At 41.0% G+C, this 7,643-nt stretch overlaps 1 protein-coding gene across 2 annotated transcripts in view; it reads right to left on the reverse strand.

The window, feature by feature from the left end:
* Window positions 1–5,942, reverse strand: part of LOC102462814 (uncharacterized) — a 95,717-nt gene extending 89,775 nt beyond the window's left edge. For both annotated transcript variants that reach the window (XR_012896612.1, XM_075901749.1), the window contains exon 1: window positions 4,708–5,942. The gene's annotated coding sequence lies outside the window, so the exon portion shown is untranslated. The remainder of the gene's footprint in view (window positions 1–4,707) is intronic.
* Window positions 5,943–7,643: the final 1,701 nt, after the last annotated feature.

A 7,643-nucleotide genomic window follows, 5' to 3' on the forward strand; every position in this document is an offset into this window, starting at 1 on the left:
TTGGAGGATAGGGACATAATTCAAAATGACCTTAGCAAGTTAGAGAAATGGTCAGAGGTAAACAGGATGAGGTTTAATAAAGAGAAATGCAAAGTGCTCCACTTAGGAAGGAACAATCAGTTCCATACATACAAGATGGGAAGCGACTGTCTAGGAAGGAGCATGGCAGAAAGGGATCTAGGGGTCATAGTGGACCACAAGTTGAATATGAGTCAACAGTGTGATGCTGTTGCAAAAAAAGCAAATATGATTCTAGGTTGTATCAACAGGTGTGTTGTAAGCAAAACTCGTGAAGTCATTCTGCCGCTCTACTCTGCACTAGTTAGGCCTCAGCTGGAGTACTGTGTCCAGTTCTGGGCGCCACATTTCAAGAAAGATGTGGAGAAATTGGAAAGGGTACAGAGAAGAGCGACAAGAATGATTAAAGGTCTAGAGAACATGACCTATGAAGCCAGGCTTCATGAACTGGGCTTGTTTAGTTTGGAAAAAAGAAGATTAAGGGGGGACATGATAGCGGTTTTCAAATATCTAAAAGGGTGTCACAAGGAGGAAGGAGAAAATTTGTTCCTCTTGGTTTCTGAGGACAGGACAAGGAGTAATGGGCTTAAAGTGCAGCAGGGGAGGTTTAGATTGGACATTAGGAAAAAATTCCTAACTGTCAGGGTGGTCAAATATTGGAATAAATTGCCAAGGGAGGTGGTGGAATCTCCCTCTCTGGAGATATTTAAGAACAGGTTAGATAGACATCTGTCAGGGATGGTGTAGACGGAGCTTGATCCTGCCTTGAGGGCGGGGGGCTGGACTCGATGACCTCTCGAGGTCCCTTCCAGTCCTATTATTCTATGATTCTATGATACTTCAAACTCTTCTTGAAGTCGGTGGAGTTACACTAGCAATCAATCTGACACAATGTAGTTACAATTAATACTCTCCAGTGTAGCCAAAGGAGCCTTGGGTAGCCATGCCTAGTGGAAGAACCAAGAGTTCTGCCTGCTGGTTAGAGCTGGGTACGGAGAAGGGTTAGGAGGCGGGGAAGCAGAGGGAATACAGGAAACAAGCTGAGAGTTAGTGCTAGAGGGACAGAAGCCAAATACCAGAACCAGACAGTTGACCAGAGTCATAAACCAGAGGCGGAGCCTGGCTGCCTAGTAGCCAACTTAGTCAGGAAGCGGTCCAGCAGCTGGTCCTTGCTGGTCTGGTCATCCCTGGCACCCAGTATGGGACATCAGACCAAATGACCCACTTTCCCTGTTGACCAATCAACTGCATTAAGCTTGGCATCATATTCCCTTGCAGATCCTGATTTCCCTTCTGCCCACAGAATATCCACTGAAGTTTTCCCCAAAACTGATGGCATGCTCAGACCTTTTATACAGAAAGCCTCCTTGCTGGGTTGTGTTCTCAATCATGCATTTGAGAACATGGGAAACGTGACGCCTCAGAGGGGTACTGCTGTCTCAGAAAATGCAAACTGAGCACAGCAGGAGAGATTAAAGCTAGAGAAAATGGCAATGGGACAGATGCCAAGGTAATCTGGGCTATCAGAACTGGTCATTATTATTCCAGCCTGAAAAAATAAGACCAGGGCTTCTGATAACACTGCACTGCCCACAACAGAACAAATTCTGCCCTCAGTTAAACCACTAACTGTGATTTCCATGGAAGAGGTCATGGTGCAGCTGAGCTCACAGCATTATGTGGTCCATGTTTGGCTGGTGTGAGGAACCCCTTATACCACAGGTGCAGTATTAGGAAGCTACTTGGTTCAAAAACACAGCAGCATTTTTTCATAGGAAAAGAACCTGGGTCCGCTTCTGCTTTCAGTTACAGTTTCAGTATAAATCTGGACTAATTTCATTAACATTCAGAGGAATTATTCCAGAATTGCATCAGCATAAAGTAAGTGCAGCATCTTGCCCCATCTCTGTTTCCTGAAAATGGATGCAATCATGCTAATTGAAAACAACAGACACATCAAAAAGCAGCAGAGGAGACACTGATGTTGCAATTTTCTTGTAAAATGCCATTTCATTTATCTCCTGAGAGTATAAGAGAATTACTGAAGCTGTACTCTAAGGACCAGATCCACAGCTGGTGAAAATCAGCACAGCTCCTTGCTGATTCACACTGTCTGAGAGGGGCTGTGTTGAAAATACTTGTGTTTGGAACTCTGCTTAAATCTATACACAGGGGACAATAGCTAAGGTTACAGAGATACTGAACCTGATTCTCCTCTCACATCCTGTTACATGAGTAACTTAATAGAAGTCAGTTGGATTACACCTGTACTGTACAGAATTGGGCTGAGAACAGAATCCTGAAATCCATGTGAGCCATAGTAATAATTAGTGCTTTGTGCATATCCAGTAGTTTTTAGCTGATTGTCTTCACAGAACTGTATGTACATTTCACAGATGGGGAAACTGGAAAAAACAGATAAAGTAACTGGCTGAAAGCCAGTCTACAAGTCAGTGGCACTTGGGCTAGAACAGAGATCTCCCTTCAACATCAGTCTAACCATTAGGTACCATTGCCTCTGATTGTGTAAGTAAGCTAAATTGCTCATGGAAATATATGTACCCAAATCACTCCTCAAAAAAATCACCGAAAATACAGGTGAATTTAACAAAACTAAAACTATTCCCTTCCTTTCTTTAACTCAGGGTGCATCTACACTGCAGGGCTTAGCTCGAAATAAGCTACACAAATTGAGCTAAGTCAATTGCGTATCTTATTTTGAAATAGAGCACTCTTCCTCTAACTGCCCTTATTCCTTGTACAATTAAGGGTACTGGAGTCAGAGTAAGAAGTCCTCCAGTTTGACAGTATTTTGACACTATTACAAAATAACTGCCTGCTGTGTAGATGCGGACTAAATTATTTCAGAATAGCACTAGTTATTTCAGAATAGTGTTGCAGTGTAGACGTATCCTCAGACTAGACAAGATGTAGACATTCCCTCTAACAGACAGGAACCAACAAAATGCTTGGGTTGTGGGTTTAGGATTGCTACATTTAAAATCACAGTCATTTGTTCACAAAAACATTTTTTTAAAGGGCCAACTTAAACCACCTCAGCCTTTCTGCCCTCCTAACAAACCTGAGTGAGGTCTCTTTGAAACAAATAAAATGTAAAGAACAACCAGGCCTTACATAACTGTCAAGATGTGAGCCTTGATCAGGCAAATGGCATGACCTTACTGCTGTAGCCATTGTCTGCCTTCCCCATTACCTCTCTCATGTTTGTTACTTTTCTTAGTCATGTTAATACAATTTAGGGTCTGATCCTTCACAGGGCTGAGCTCTTCCTGAAAATGTCTTCATCTCCCATTGACTTTCATGGTCGATGAGGGTATTCAGCATCCTCTGGGAGGTGTTCATTGTGTCTCAGGATCAGGCCTTTAGGCCATGACCCTGCAAACGCTGGCTTCCCTGCTTTACTTTAATTTCCAAGGGACTCCTCAGCTCTGTGAAGTCAAACGCATACATAAGTGTTTCTGAGATACAGACAGTAAGCTTTTACGCAAAGGGACACTGAGATTGGAATCTGATCGAAGTTACAGCAGTGTAAACAGAGCAACTCTTGGTTTACACTGACGTAATTCAGATCCAAAACTGTTCCACTGTCTTTAACTTGGCTGTAAACTGCCAGGCACATTTCTGGCACTGTATAAATAATAATTGTGTTCTTATTCGTGCCAATTTCAATCTGGAGAGATTCCACTGGTTTCAATGGAATTCCTTCAGATTTACATAAGAATAGATGAAAAGAGGGCCTGTGGGAAACCTGCAGCTGACACTTGTTGCGAACCACAGATTATTTCCCTGATGTAAACAAAAGTATCTATATTATAGGTGTAGGATAGGGGGACCCTGCATTTTAACAGAGACTATTTTTTTCCTTGATGAAAAATTTAGGGATAGATTCAGGTGCAAATTGGTGTAGCTACACTGAAGTTAACAGAGTTATGACAATTAACACCAGCTGAAACAAAAGACAGGACAATGCAGCACTATAAAGACTAACAAGATGGTTTAATAGGGGATGAGCTTTCATGGGCCAGATCCACTTCGTTAGATCACATTGTGGAAGAAAATTGGCATGACCATATATACCAAAGGGATACAATAAAATAAAAAGTGAACACATATAAAATAGACAAATCAGATTTTAGAACAGAAGGGCGATGGGGGGGGAGGTTAATCTCTATGAGGTAGTGATATTAGAGGTGATAATCAGGGAAGCTGATATCTAATATCATTACCTCATAGACATTAGCCTCCCCCATCATCCCACCTCCATTCTAAAATCTGATGTGTCTATTTTATATGTGTTCACTTTTTTTTTTTTATTGTATCCCTTTGTTATATATGGTCATGCAATTTTCTTCTACAATTTGATCTGAGGAAGTGGGTCTGGCCCACAAAAGTTCATCACCTAATAAACCATCTTGTTAGTCTTTAAAGTGCTGCATAGTCCTGTCTTCTGTTTCAGCAAGATCAGACTAACACGGCTACATCTCTATTACTATTCAGCACCAGCTGAGTCTCTGTCTCACCGTTTAATTTTGTAATCTATAATCTTTGTTTCTTCACCTAGGATAAAATTCTCCCAGCAGGCTTTACATCTGAATGGGAAAATCTCTCTTTAACTGCAAAGGAATCAGAGGCTAATTTCACAAATGGAAAGGGAAAAACCTTACTTACTTTTGCAGCAGAAGGTGAAGTAGCTGTCTGTGCCTTTCCTTTTGGGGAGGGTTCTACGTTCTCTCGAGCACAGCACAGAAGACACTTTTTTTCCCCTGTCCTGCTTCTTGCAGCACTGAATTCCCTTTGGCTCCCTCTTCTTTGTTGTCACAGGACTCTTGCTACATTAAACCAATGGGCCCAGCAGAGACTTCCAGTCAATTCATTTTCACCAGGATAGCAGCAGCGAGTCTTCTCTCCAGCTGGAGACACTAATATAAAGAGCAGGGCACAGAGGAAAATGCTAGAAAAGCCTGAGTTGCAACATTTTTAATAGGAAAGGAATAAAATGTCCATCTCAGGAGGGTGTCTGTTCAGTAGCTCTCAAGAGTGCAACATCTTTTGGGAAACTGCAAAACAATGCTTTGTGCATTTCCAAAATGGTACAGGCTAAAAGGAGGCAACAAATCACTAGAATTCTTCCACCCCTCTGCAGACAACAAAAAGGGCTTTGATTGTACAAAATCTCCCTTAGGGAAACTGCCAAGACACCGAGCTCTTCAGCAAAAGGACTTGGGGAAGGATCAATAATTTCTTCAACAAGATTTTTTTTCTGCTGAGATAATTGAAAGATGTATTACTTTTATTTACCACTGCTTTAGATTTCAGGGTTTCTCATGGGGCATCCAATTATTTCAAAATGATTTCAGATTCACAGGCTTTGTGTCCTTCCAGCTATTGGACTGACAGCACTCAGGATGCTTTTCCCATGGCAGCTGCTTGCAAAGATATAAAGATGGAGCGTCTTCCCATTTCCATATTGTCTGCTTTCAATTGTTGCCTTCAAATATTTGCAACACAGATCAGTCTTGAGCTTGAGGTGTTTGGGGCTGGGGAGCAGACCTTCTCTGGCAAGGACAGGGGACCCCCTTCACTGCACCCCCACATTATAGGCTTTTCCAAACAGCTGTGTTAACGGAATGTTTGTGTCTCGGAACTTGAAATATTTAGCCAGTGTTTTTGCTTGTAGCCAAAGTCACAAGGTACAGAGAAACAGTCTGGGAGGTTGTTATGGAAACAAGTCCCTGGAGATTCCTACTTTCCACAAATGCTTCACAAAGATGTGCTCTGACTTAAGAAGGAACATATATAGATACAAAAACAGTCTCTTATATCCCCAATGAATTCCTAAAATTAGGAACAAAAAACAGGACAATGTAGCACTTTAAAGACTAACAAGATGGTTTATTAGGTGATGAGCTTTCGTGGGCCAGACCCACTTCCTCAGATCAAATAGTGGAAATAAATAGTCACAACCATATATACACCAAAGGATACAATTAAAAAAATGAACACATATGAAAAGGACAAATCAAATTTCAGAACAGAAGGGGGTTGGAGGGGTGGGGAGGTAAATGTCTGTGAGCTAATGATATTAGAGGTGATAATTGGGGAAGCTATCTTTGTAATGGGTGAGATAATTAAAGTCTTTATTCAAACTTAGGCATAAAGTGTCAAATTTAAGTATGAATGACAGTTCAGAGGATTCTCTTTCAAGTGTCTTAAAAGGCCTTTGAAGCAGAATCCTCTTGAAAGAGTATCCTCTGAACTGTCATTCATGCTTAAATTTGACACTTTATGCCTAAGTTTGAATAAAGACTTTAATTATCTCACCCATTACAAAGATAGCTTCCCCAATTATCACCTCTAATATCATTAGCTTACAGACATTTACCTCCCCCCCCCCCCCCATCCTCCTTCTGTTCTGAAATTTGATTTGTCCTTTTCATATGTGTTCATTTTTTTAATTGTATCCTTTGGTGTATATATGGTTGTGACTATTTATTTCCACTATTTGATCTGAGGAAGTGGGTCTGGCCCATGAAAGCTCATCACCTAATAAACCATCTTGTTAGTCTTTAAAGTGCTACATAGTCCTGTTTTTTGTTTCAGCTACACCAGACTAACACGGCTACATTTCGATCACTAAAATCAGGAACTGAGGTGTTTTCAAAAATCACACTCTTAAGTGAGAGCACAAGTCCTATTGAAAGCCATAATCCCAAAATAAAAGCAGCCTACTGATGAAAAATGCTGACCACCCACAACAACTGTAAATGCTCAACAATCCTGAGGAATCAGCCCATGTTTAATAAGGCGCTTTAAATACTGATTTTGGGTGCCTCAATGTAGTCACCCAAGTTTGATTATTTGGACCTTTGTTTCTTTTACACCTTTCTCTCCATTATGGCAAGGGAAATCCTTGAAGTCAATGTTACTCTTTTTCATACACAAAACCTTCTTCTCAATGTTGAAGAGTCTGGGTGGCAAACACTGCAGGGAGCTGTTTGTTTACAACAGGCTGCTTTTCACTAGCACGTTCCTTTGTTTTATAGAGGTATTTCTATTGACCATAAAACTGACACATACCACAAACACACCAAATATAAATGTCTGGCCACATTCAAGTTGAGAGCACCCCTTAAGCAAACACAATTCCAGGAAACCTGGACAACACCTTCATGCTGGTGTTAGATTACGGAGACTGTGCTGTGAGCACTTTGGTCTGAATCTAAATGTCTTGGAAGACATTCGGTCAATCAAATATGCCATTGTCAGGACCCAGGGAATAAATGAGCTAAGTAATTTAAGACAACAGTATGTCTTGTCCCGCATTCTGAACTTTTGTTTAACCTGAGCTTTTTACATCTCCATTTAGGGAAACTTTGAGCAGCTAGTATACACATATATAAAAGCAACCCCAAATAGGCATTCTGCTGAGAGACAGCAATGCCCTGGATATCTTGAGCTGTGTGTCTCAAAAAGGAGGCCATTCAGTAGACCTACTGGACACCTGCTGGCACCACACAGAATCTAGCCCAAACAGTCTCTGGCACAGATTTAAAAAAAAACCATAATAATAATTAATTACATAAAACAGTCTTCCTGAAATATAA

This window comes from Pelodiscus sinensis, chromosome 1 (assembly GCF_049634645.1).
Source record: "Pelodiscus sinensis isolate JC-2024 chromosome 1, ASM4963464v1, whole genome shotgun sequence".
NCBI lineage: Eukaryota > Metazoa > Chordata > Testudines > Trionychidae > Pelodiscus > Pelodiscus sinensis.